This window comes from Sabethes cyaneus, chromosome 1, assembly GCF_943734655.1.
Source record: "Sabethes cyaneus chromosome 1, idSabCyanKW18_F2, whole genome shotgun sequence".
Classification (NCBI taxonomy): domain Eukaryota; kingdom Metazoa; phylum Arthropoda; class Insecta; order Diptera; family Culicidae; genus Sabethes; species Sabethes cyaneus.
This window is the reverse complement of record NC_071353.1, coordinates 4135915-4148582: the sequence shown is the minus strand read 5'-3', so window position 1 is coordinate 4148582 and position 12668 is coordinate 4135915. Positions and strand designations below refer to the sequence as shown.

General features: G+C 40.0%; 1 protein-coding gene across 2 annotated transcripts in view; it reads left to right on the top strand.

Moving 5' to 3' along the window:
* The window catches only part of LOC128732706 (mushroom body large-type Kenyon cell-specific protein 1), a 322866-nt gene that overhangs the window by 81238 nt on the left and 228960 nt on the right, over nucleotides 1–12668 (top strand). For both annotated transcript variants that reach the window (XM_053826022.1, XM_053826021.1), the window contains exon 2: nucleotides 11384–11538. The gene's annotated coding sequence lies outside the window, so the exon portion shown is untranslated. The remainder of the gene's footprint in view (nucleotides 1–11383; nucleotides 11539–12668) is intronic.

Genomic DNA, 12668 nt, shown 5'->3' with positions numbered 1-12668 from the left:
CAGCAATATTTGCAATAAAAGTTAAATCAACAATTACTCAACACGTTCGCGCTGGTGCGGCCATCCATCGTGTCCCTAAGCAGACGCTCTGTGCTAGGTTAGGTACCCAGTCAGTCAGTGGCTGGTGGTGGTGGTGGGTAGGACGGACGCACTAGACGTCGAGATAAACGTCAACGTTCTTGACGATGAACAAGATCTACTCGTCCGATCACGCACCTTGATTTGATTGGTCGTCTGCAGCTCTGGTGCACCACCATCATAACCGTGCGATAAAAATAGATAAGCTTTCAGTTTTCGTTGCTCAGCCGTCCGTTCAGAACCTTTTCAACGATGGGGCTTCTACTTTACGGGAAAGAGCGAGGAGGGGGGAGGGGCTGTCGGTTGAACAGACAACTTTATGATGGGCTTCGACGATATCGGATGAACGTTCGACGGGCGAGCGACTTAAGCACGGTTCGATCATCGCGATCGCACGGACTGGTTATGGCATTTCGAGTGCAGTGTGCGTCTCCGTCGTCTCCTTTCGATCCTGTTTGATTGATTCCATTCGTGGGGAGCTGCTCGAAGCCGGGGCGTTAAGCAAGGGCAGTGTGAGCCATTTTGATTGTCGTTTGAAAACCTATATAGCAAAGTCGTCGAGATTAATTTTCTGGATTCCATGCCATACTGGCAGTCAGTGTCGATTGCCGTATTGTGTGCGTGACTCGTGACACGCACGATCGACGAATTGTAGGATTGAGTGTTCCTGGGGATGTGCGGAATAAAGCTTATCAACATTAACGTGGGTTTAGTTAATAAATTTATGAACAAAAAAATTTAGAGACTTCGAGGTCTCCTATTTCTCCAGAAAACTCCAATGCAAATTTTACGGTGGTGGAAAATTCCAAAGAAAAGTCGAAAAAATTATCCCAAGCAACAATGAGAGTTTTATTTTACTCTTATGGTGATCTTCGAGACCAATTTTGATCGTAAATGCCATCATGAGAGTACAATAAAACCCAAATTGTTACTTGAGTACGTTCTACCTCATGGAATTTAAATTTAAATTTTTAAATATTTTGTTTTGTTTGCCAACTCACAGTCTAATGATTTCAAATAGCTTTCTTGTTGTTCCTGAGTTTCAACTCTATAACATATAAAGTGACTGCAGTGCCTGTACATTTATGGCGTCGCGGTTAATAACCAGAAACCAGAAACTCAGGGTGTCGATTTTTCAACGCAAATTTAATTGAATTGAAAAGTTCTTCCAGGTGTATTTTGAAAAATCTTAGGCACATTTCACCTGTTCTTTCCTCTCTAAAAATAGTAACGATCCGTCGCTTCATGCAATCGCCCCTTTAGATAAGTTTCAGTTCCTGTCAATTATAGTTTCATTCTCCCTCTCCTGTGTGCCGTGCTTAAATTTTAATAAACATTTCCCTCGTAATTTCTATTTAATCAATACTGCCTTCAATCGGAACGAAGATCAAGATTAAGTCACCAAAAATTGAGAATCTTCACGTGTAATGATGTTTTAAATACAAATGTAGAGGTGAATTGACGTCAAAGCTGGATTTTATCACCGTCAGTGAAGCGCGGCAGCGTTCACGTGCATTTTCCTGCCATATCTACTATGTATAAAAGAGGTCCGGACAGGACGCCATATTTAGGCTTCTCTCAAGAGAAGCCAACAGTCGTTCTCCCGCTTTGCGTTCATATTGAAAAGTATAAACTGCAAACCGACTGGAAGCATAACGTGGCGTATTTTTTCGTTTCTCTTTTTGTCTTCAAATCGGCTACCCACAGTACCTAATTGTTTGTCACCCGGAGTCGGTCCGACGCAAGCAAAATGTTCGTTTGTATCGGACGGAGTCCGACCGATTTCTTGCATGCACATGTAGGGGTTGTTTTTTATAATACAGTAAACTCTCGGAAAAGCTAACTCTCTGAAAAGTTAATTGTTCAGAAAAGTTAAGCGAATATTAGCTCTCATGCAACGCTCTAAAAAGTTAATTTTTGGCTTAACTTTTCTGAGAGTTTAAATTTATTGGTTGTCCAAAGCGTTCATTCACACACGTGTGTTTTCCTTCTATCTTTATTTCCCATTTTTCGGTTTATTATCGCCTTTCCACAGCTTCATACAGAGTATCGTAAGCGCAAACTCAGATTGAATTTTAAATGCAAAAGGAAAAACAGTAGGGAACAAAAAATAAGCGCGAACATTGTCAGAACGTTGTCGTAGACTATGAAAAATCAAAAGTAAACTAGAATAACCGACTATTTTAAATTTATTGAAAGGAGCTAAGTATCATTTCATAAGGATCTTGCTACATATTTCTTTACATTACAACTTCCAGATTCCTAAAAATGTGTATCCTGTATCCGAGAATATATTTTTCGCTTTTGTATTTATAATTTTCGATGACTCCTAGGACTACTCAGAAAAGTTAATATTTCGGAAAAGTTAATCGACCCATTCCCCAATCGATTAACTTTTCCGAGAGTCCACTGTACAGTAATGTTCCGATTTTGTCAGCCCTATGTTGAATTTTGGGCTGACCTTACAATATTGAAGACTGCTACTACAAATTATATTTTAACCCTCAATTGACCAACCGATAGCTCAATGCAATCTTATCTAATTAACCCAGCACAGCACACTGGTCAAAAACAAAAAAAAAACGTGCGTATTAGAGTTTTGAGCGGGAAAACTTGAGCGGGGTTTTAGGTTTATGGAACCTTTGGAAGAGTTTCTTTAAATTAAAAATTCTATCGTCTAGTAGAATACAAATTTTGATTAATCCCTCTAAAAGTGCATTAAAAATTTATATTACTTCAGTTTGAATATAATAACACATTGATACAGCAAAGTTTTATAGCATACTAGCTGTCCCGACAAACTTCGTATTACCACAAATTAAACTATGTTGTACATAAATCGTGAATCTCGGATGACCTTTGTCACAATCTCGAATTTTGCAAGTTTCTGAGGAGTTCATGAGTGTTTTAATATACAAATGTTCCTCACAGTAAAATAGAAAACAACTCCCCACATCGCTCAGCCTGATAAAATAAAGCGGATAGCATTTAAATATTCACCATCATTACCATTTCGCCGAATACCATTTTGCGGAACACCAATTCTCGGTTGACCATAACGCGGAATATAGATTTTCGCAGAATAACATTTCGCGAAAAACCTTACGCGGGATGTACCATTTCACGGAAAATCTTTTCGTAGAAAGTACCATTTCGCAGGGGTGACCCAACTGAAGGAAAGTAATCGAGGTCAGTAGATCTAGGACAATAAATAAACCTAGATAGAGGTGATTTCTACGGGGGGCTGCCCCCCGCAGTGGCCGGCGCATCCGACGGCAGGTCGCCGGCAACACTCGCGGCCTATGGCCGACTCGCGCTGAATTATCTAATGTTACTATTGATAGTTTTTGGTAGTCTTGTTATTGATTAATCTTTTATGAGTCTAAAATTTCTCGAGTTTGATTAGTTTTTGAGTTACGCAAAAACTTCTGTTTTATTTGAATGATGGTCCTTATCCCCCTTCCACAGGGGTGGGGTGAGGGGTCTCAAACCATCATTAAAAAAAATTCCTGCCTCCAAAACCCCCCACATGCCATATTTTGTTCCATTTGCTTGATTAGTTCTCGAGTTATGTGGAAATTTGTATTTCATTTGTATTGGAGCCCCCTCTCCTAAAAAGGTAAGGGGTCCTAATTCATCATAGTAAAAACTCATGCCTCCAAAAATACCCACATGCCAGATGAGGTTCCATTTATTTAATTAGTTCTCGAGTTATGACGAAATTTGTATTTGATTTGTATAGGAGCCCCCCCTCCTAAAGTAGAGAGAGGCTTCAATTCACCATAGAAAAAATTCTTGTCTCCAAAAACACCCACATGTCAAATTTAGTTCCATTTGCTTGATTAGTTCTCGAGTTATGAGGAAATTTGTGTTCCATTTGCGTGGAAGCCCCCCTCTTAAAAGGGAGAGGGGTCATTATTCCCCTCCTATAGAGGGGAGCGATCTCAATTCACCATAGAAAAAAACTTGCCTACAAAAACACCCACATGCTAAATTTGGTGCCATTCCCTTGATTAATTCTGGAGTTATGAGGAAATTTATTTTTCTTTTGTATGGGAGCCCCCCCTCCTAAAAAGTAAGGGGTCTTAATTCATCACAGAAATAATTCATGCCTCCAAAAACACCCACATGCCAAATATGGTTCCATTTGATTAATTAGTTCTCGAGTTATGAGGAAATTTGTATTTCATTTGTATAGGAGCCCCCCCTCATAAAGTGGGGAGAGGTTTCAATTCACCATAGAAAAAATTCTTGTCTCCAATAACACCCACATGTCAAGTTTGGTTCCATTTGCTTGATTAGTTTTCGAGTTATGAGGAAATTTGTATTTCATTTGTATGGAAGCCCCTCCTCTTAAAAGGGAGAAAGGTCATTATTCCCCTTCTAAAGAGGGGAGGGGTCTCAATTCACCATAGAAAAAAAATTGCCTACAAAAACACCCACATGCTAAATTTGGTTCCATTTGCTTGATTAGTTCTGGAGTTATGAGGAAATTTGTATTTCATTTGTATGGAAGCCCCCCTCCTAAAATGGGGAGGGCTTTTAATTTACCATAGAAAAAATTCTTGTCTCCAAAAACACCCACATGTAAAATTTTGTTCCATTTGCTTGATTAGTTCTCGTGTTATGCAGAAATTTGTGTTTCATTTGTATGGGAGCTCACCCTTTTAGTGGGGGGAGGGATCTCTAACCAACATAAGAACCTTCCCTGGCACCAAAAACCTCTACATGCAAATTTTCACGCCGATCGGTTCAGTAGGTTTCGATTCTATAAGTAACATACGGACAGATAGACAGACAGACAGAAACCTTTTTTATAGGTATAGATTGTTTTCCATACAAAAACCTACGAAAAGAAAGGAAAATGGCGATTTTTGCAAATTCTATTATTTAAATTTCCATTTCTGTTTGGATTACCAAGAGCATGATTCCCAAAAATTAATAATCGATCAATGAATCAGTAAAGTAATCGAAGGTAGGGGTAATCCGGGTATAATCGACACTGTGGGTAAAACCGACACCCCTCGATTTTTAAAGTTCTGAGCTGTTTTTTGCAAATCGTCTAATGCATTCTGTTTACACTTGTTATTTCTTACGTTTCGAGCCATTTTAACACCGCCGAAGTTCTATAACTGTCAAAATAAACAGCAAAACAAGACCAGTGAAGAAACAGTCCTTGTAAAATTTCGAAAGTGAAATTTAAGTGTTTAAGGAGAAAAATTTGTAAAATTCGACGCTTTTTGCATCCTTGATTTATCAGCGATTAATCTTTAGTCTACTTTGTAAAAATACAGGCGATTTTTACGTTTATTACTGTTCTAAACCATTGTTCTGACATTTTGAGTCAATTCAGGGTAAAATCGACACTTTTAGCCAAGATAAAGTCGACATAGGCTTTGTGCTTCTAGATAGTATATGTTTTTTTAAGTTTAATGCGTTTATATTTATGTTTTGGTTTAAAACTGAGAATCTGGGCCGAAAAACAAGTGAAAAATGTTAAAAGTGCTATCGACCGTTGAATCAAAAAAGACAAATTCAAGTATAAATGAAAATCAGGGTGGAAAGAAGGGGAGGGGGTTGATTCTTCCTCGCTGTCGCTAGGCATACTATAGGCACCTTCGCTGAGAATCATAATTTTTTTAGGCAAAGATTTCACTTGATATTTATGAGGTGTCGGTTTTACCCTGACAGAGTGTCCAGTTTACCCGCACTGCTGCTCGTTACGCCTGAAGATACAGAGTTTTCTTTTTCATTATATATCAAAAACAGTCGAAATATGTATCAAACAGACCTCGTAGAATAATTATGTATAGTTCAACTAAGATTCTGGAATGTTTGTCGGATAATAATTGACCTACAAATATGAAATTTCTGTGGAAATTGTTAAAGTGTCGGTTTTACCCACAGTTCCCCTACCCTTTTACAAAGGTGCGTTGTAATCATAGCTGCTGAAAGCCCCTTGCAAGTACGTATACGTGGCAAAGTATGCGTACGGTAACTGTCAGCTAACCTAATTTCTTTGACGTCTATCGGTGGTTTGTTTACATGGACTATTGGGCATGTAATTAAACTCCAAATAGACGAGACACTGGCGCGTTAATTCCATCGTCCATACAAAGGCCACACTATTTTTAAAAAGGCATATTTCGCAACATGACAAAAGTGTCGAGAGTAAAACGTGCGCACGCATCCCACCTTTATTAATTTCAAAGCAGCGTACGATACAGTCGATCGAAACTAGCTATGGCTGATAATGCACGAACACTGTTTTCCGGAAAACTTACGAGACAGATCAGAGCTACATTGGATCGAGTGACGTGTTTCATGCGCAACTCTGGGACACTCTCGAGTCCCTTCGAGTCGCGGCGAGGGTCAAGGGTTTTTTTTTTGTTAGATTATAGTCACTTTAACCAGCTTGGGTCATTCGTGACTTCTGCGGGGTTGGGGTTTGAACCCGGGTCCTCGGCGTGAGAGGCGTGAATACTAACCACTACGCCGGGACTGACCCCTCACGGTTAAGGGGTTATATACAGTTAGGAGGCTTAAAAAAGTGGATTTTTCTAGAGAAAACACTTTAGGGGCCGTGCACTAATTACGTAAGGCATAATGGGGGGAGGGGGGGTTCCGCAAAATCTTACAAAATCTTATTTGGGGGAGTGGGGGGCTTAATCATTTCTTACGTAAGATTTTCATACACGAAAAAATTATGATAAATTCAAATTTTTTTAATAGCAACTCATGCTACTTGTTACAAATTTTTTTAATTGATGAGTTAAGTTGTGAAGTGTTAAAATGCTTCATGCTACAAGGAAATGCGTAGCAACTTGCTGAGTATTTTACCCTTGCCCACTAAGGGAAACATCAGGCGACCTACTTGTTCCAGAGCCATCTGATGTTATCGGTTTATGCTATTATTCCAACATATTCGGTTGCAATTGCCTATCCCAATCCCGCAAGGCAGCCGCAAAATCCCTTATGATATCACTACAAACATTTTTGTTTAAAAGTAGCTAATGTATAGCTGTATCAAGGGAACAAGCGCTTGATAAGCTACTGTACAACAAAAATGTTTCTTGGGATGTAAGACCATGTCGCGTGTCATCAAGAAGAGGCAAAGAAGTTCTTTGTATGCTACTGCACGAGGACACGTGTTCAGCTGGCTTCAGTTTTCAGAAGGTCGCATAATGCATGCAAAAGGGTCAATTATGCGACCTTTTGAAAACTAAAGCCAGAATTATGTGTACGCTAGTGAGTTTCTGAACATATACCAACATCTATTGACAACCTCAATGCTGAAATACGTTCGGTTCGTGAGTGGACTATGAAGGGATTTACAACAGATAATTGATTGTGCTTGTTTTTTTTATGAATTTGTTTGAAACTTGGTTTTTATGAACTTGTTTGAACTTTGTTGACTGTTTCAATATTCTTTCAATGTCTAACATTTTAAATAAAACTTGCATTTTGATGTTTCAAAAAATCTTACTAAGATTTTTTACGGGGGGGAGGGAGGATTGGCCAGAATCTTACAAAATCTTATATAGGGGGAAGGGGGGGTTCAAAAATGAAGAAAAAGTCCTTACGTAATTATTGCACGGCCCCTTAATTGATTAAAGTGAAAATTTGTGTACATCTTACAGTAACTTTTGACCGTATTTTAACGTATTTTGTTTTTGAAAACAGTTATTTAAATAGCTGCTACAGTTAATCTCCTAAAATAAGGCGTCTTGAGGTGAGCACGATATCTTTGGACTGAATCATCGAAAATCGAAAAACCCAAAAGGAATCGGTGATAAAATATATTATCTATAGATTGATCGAAGGATTTAGCAATATAATCATTTTTGACGAAATGGCGGCTTGTTAAACATAATAAATCGATTTTTGGGGCAAATTTTGCTCTTAAATTGTCCATAAAATAAGAAATATTAATCGGTGAGAAAAAACCTTCGATTAATCTGTAGAATATATCCTTATCACACTTGTGTCAAAATTTGAAGTGATTCGGTTCAGCCGTTTTTGAGAAATTTTGCTCACCGACTTTGAAAACACGGTTTTGAGAAACGCGCGTTCAAAGTTTCGCGTTCCTTCTACAATCGCTCTGACATGTCGTTACAAATATGCGTTTAACTTCGTTAATATTTGCCGGATTGGTATGAAATTTTCTGTGTGCATACTTAAATATATACACACTACGATATGATATAAACAGAAAATCGATTTTTCGAAAATTCTAACTGTATATAACCCCTTAAGACAGGTCGGCTTATCCTGCATACCGTACAACATCGCTCTTGAGGTGGCGATCCGACGAGAGGCACGATTTTCATCAAGGTTTATCAATTCCTAGGCTTTGCTGGTGACTTTGATGTCATAGCAAGAACTTTGCGACGGCGAAGGCAATCTACGCCATACTGAAAGCGGAGTCTAGGAGGATTGGGCTAAATACCAAATACACGAAACAAACGTGCGCCCTCCATGGACGGTAAGCGTTGACGGTGACGAACTAGAAGTGGTAGATAAATTCGTGTATTTAGGATCGCTGGTGACCATTACTAAGCCGATCCAGCGGCGCATTCAAGCGGGAAACCGGGCTTACTTTGCCCTTCGTCACGCTCCAGAAGCATACGCTGCCGTACGAAGTTGATCAGTAGTTCTTTATAGACTTGAAGTTGTGACGCAGCTCACGAAGGCCATCTGCGCCCTTGCCGTGTTTGAACGGAAGATGAAGAATACAGTAATGTTCCGATTTTCTCAGCCCCATGTTGAATTTTGCGCCGACAAAATGAGGAAACTGACAAAATCGAGAAAATTTTTTTTCGGAATTCTTTTCAAAATTCAAGATTTAACTTATAATATCGAAGACTTCTACTAAAAATTAAATTTTATCCCTCAATTGGTCAACCGAAAGCTCAATGAACCGAGCACAGCACACTGGTCCAGAATCGTTTTTGGTGCACATTGGCTTTGAGCGGGAAAGCTTGGTTTTAAGTTTATGGAACCTTTGGAAGAGTTTCTTAAAATTAAAAGTTCAATCGTCTAGCGGAATTCAAATTTTGATTGATCCCCCTAAAAGTGCAAGAAAAAATTTATTTTTCTTCAGTTTCAATATAACACATTGATGTGTTCTGCAAAGTTTTACAGCATATTATTACAAGAAATTTTGCGGAAGACCTTTTATCTCTTCAGCAAAGATAGAAAAATCCTATTTCTCAGAAATGAAAAACCGTTAAAATTAGTTTGTTATTTTAGCTGTTTTCATAGTTGTTGTATGACTTTTTCCTCTTTTACAAAGTTGTACAAATAGTAAAAATACACAACATTGCTGAACATAGTATACCTCTATCTTTGCTTGTTTAGGAAGTATAGAACTTTTACTATAAAAATACCGTAATTTTGACCTTGAATTACTCGCAAGAAGGCATCATTTTATTCAAAAACTTTCCCCAGAGAATTAGAATAGTTTCAAGCAGGCTGAATAGTTTTATAAATTATGTTTAAAAGCACAAAAGTTAAACAAAATTTATAGACTGACAAAATCGGGATAGAAAGCTGATTAAATCGGGGGTAGACAAAATCGGGAGCGGACAAAATCGGAACATTACTGTATTTGGCGGAGGACAAACTGAAAGCAGGGAGTGGTGGACGCGTATGAATCACAAGCTATTTTAAACTGGTTAGCTTGGTAAAAAGTAATGAATTACGTTTGTGCTGCTTCAATGACCCTCCTTCTACCTTATTTTTGGCTCTTTTCCCGTCATGTCTTGTTCCGGCCCAGAGATACTATAAAACACTTTTGTTTCAGTAGCTTTTTCTGCTATCGTCCCTTCGTCTATAGGAAAGATTGCTGTAATGCAAATTATAAATTATTAACATGCAATCCACAAATCAACGAATTACGAATACCACACACTGTTTGGTCATCACATCTAATTAGACAACTAAGTGGAAAAACAATTTACATCACAAACCGCAGCACCACGATGTCAAAATTTACTCCCAGAAGATAATTGGTTCGGAAACTTACCACGTGAGCTACTTAGCAACGCCGTAGGAGTTACGCTCGAAAATGCACCTGAAAAGTGCACAATCCCAGCGCCTTCTGCGACCACTACCAGTAGCCAACCGTAATGTCACGATATCGAACAACCACAAGCTGCCACCCGCTTGCCTCCCTGCAACCTCCACCTATCGGCAATTCTACATATTTTCGATTTTACCATATATAAATATTTCGCCTTCATTTGTTTTTCAGTTTTCGCGCGCGCACTAACTGCAATGAAAAACAAAATAGTTAGATGCCGGACCCTGCTTACCTCTCGGCCCTAAGTTCCCTCCCATTCATCAAACCAACCGTTCGCGACTTCTTGACCAAATCCGCGCTCGCGCCATTTAGATGGAATGAAAAAAAACCTACCCATTTGCACATTTAAGTCAATGTCAAATGTTCACTACTAGCCTGAATGCGCCTGCAGCAGCAACAAGCCGATCGGCGGCTTAACCAAACTGCTTTTTTACTGCCCCTCCATACACAACATGACACACCGCACCACACACGTCGTTGCCGGTTGCATTCTAATGCAAAGCCTGGCGCACCATCACCCCCCTTTGCTTTACATACCTTTACGCCATACCGCACCGCACCGCACCCCCAGGGTTCGATCGCATCAGCAGGAACTGCCAGAGATGCACTTGCATTGCATTGCGAGCAATCGATTTGATCGCCAGCCAGCGCAGCGTAGCAAAACTCGCGCACACGGCTGCACCACCGACTGTCAAACGTCAAAGCCGATCACGCGAGCCAAGCGAACAACGCGAGGATTGTTGCCAGATTTATCGATGTTCTTTTCGATCATCGTGCCTCAACCAAAACCGTAGCAAAAACCCCAGCACTCCAAGATGGCCGATACCAACGATTTATGTTCGACTCTCGAGGAGGTGGTAAAGCCAAGGTGGTTTTGTTTTTTTGGGTTGTAAAATGTCTGTTAAAACACCTGTTCGCCTCCTCCACTGCTAATGGCCGAGCGAGAGATTTTCGTTTATAGGCAAAAAGCCCTGAGCGAGTTTGGAATTTGTTTGCAGATAAGGCGCAGGCAAAGTGTTTTGGATTTATTGTCGCGTTCGGTGTTTACGACTGTTGTTTGTTTGGAGTTGCAGTCAGTTTACAGCCCGTGCCGTTTGTTTGGACCCATTTGCGCTCGTGTCGGTTCGTCGGGACGAGCAGAATTAATCTATCGCCGAGAGTTTCTTACGACGACGGTACTAACGGGAAACTTTTTTTTCTGTTTCTTTTTTTATTTTTCAGTCATTCCAACGTAGCGGGCAAAGTTTTCACACTAGAACCCCAGCCGAAGGTGCAGAAAACCAACGAAAAATTTGTCACAAGTGTAAAAGTGTCAAGCCAGCAGATAGATCGGAAGAAGAATATCCACTAGCGAGGCGGGAGAAGAGCACATCATCGTAAGTGAGTGGTAATACGAAAGCCCTTCTGGCACTGGGAGCAGCAACCACATGCGCAGGCCCTCCTCTTCCGAGTATCACCGAAAAACAACACGTCTCACGTCTCATTTACCGCAATGTGCGACAAAACGACAAAAATGCAAGAAGAAAAATTATTCACATTACATTTTATGGAACTTCAGACTTACTACCATCCATTCGAGTGATTTGCTCCCGGTTTGTCTAGGTGTGTGTGTGTGTTCCGATGTGTCTGTCTGCTGAGTTGGGTACGGAAAGCATGCACCTGCTGATCACTAGGTGGCGCCCAGTAGGCGGCGACACTGAAAAAAAATCATCTTCTAAAATTTTAAGTAAAATTACTTTCTTACACATCAAAATTTTAAAATATGTGATCAAAAAAAAATGCGAAGAAAAAAACTCGATTATTTCCAACAGTGCCATCGTCGGCGTCAGCATTGCCAAAAGGTGGCCATAAAGTTGGGCGAAAGACGATGGGAGAATGCACTGGCATTATATTCTATTATTTATATAGGATAATATTTTCCCCGATGCCCCACGGAAGCACATTCCAGGCTTTAACCGTGCGGCGCTTCCGGGTGATTTTTTTTTGCTCTCGCTTCTTTTTTATGGCGGTCCTATCACTCACTTCCGCCGGCGGACGCGGCGGGGGAATCCACTCACTTTTTAGGGTCTCTTCCAGTAGCCGTTTCATTTTTGTCGTATATTAGTAGTGAGGCAATAGCAGTGGAAGGGTGAACGGGGGAAAAATGCAATTATCATTAGCGTTTCCCTTGTCAGCTCCGGTCAGGGTGCTGCTGCTTGCCAAAATGGTTCCAATATTCCGAGGATGGATTTTTCATTTCCCATTCTTTACTCCCTTTACTTTTTTTTTTCGATGGCCACGATAGTTATTCCAATTATTAAGTTGCTGAACGGGGATAGTAAGTTCGTCAGTTCTGACTGGCACAAGAATGTCCACGAAGCAGCAGTCACACGAACAGATAATAATTTTCTTTGCGAAAAGTTGTCTTTCATTACAGCTGAATCTAGTGAGATCGAGAAACATTAAGGTTTAAAAATTTTAATATCTCAAACTCCTGGATTCTTCAACTTAGAGTCTTTTGGATTCT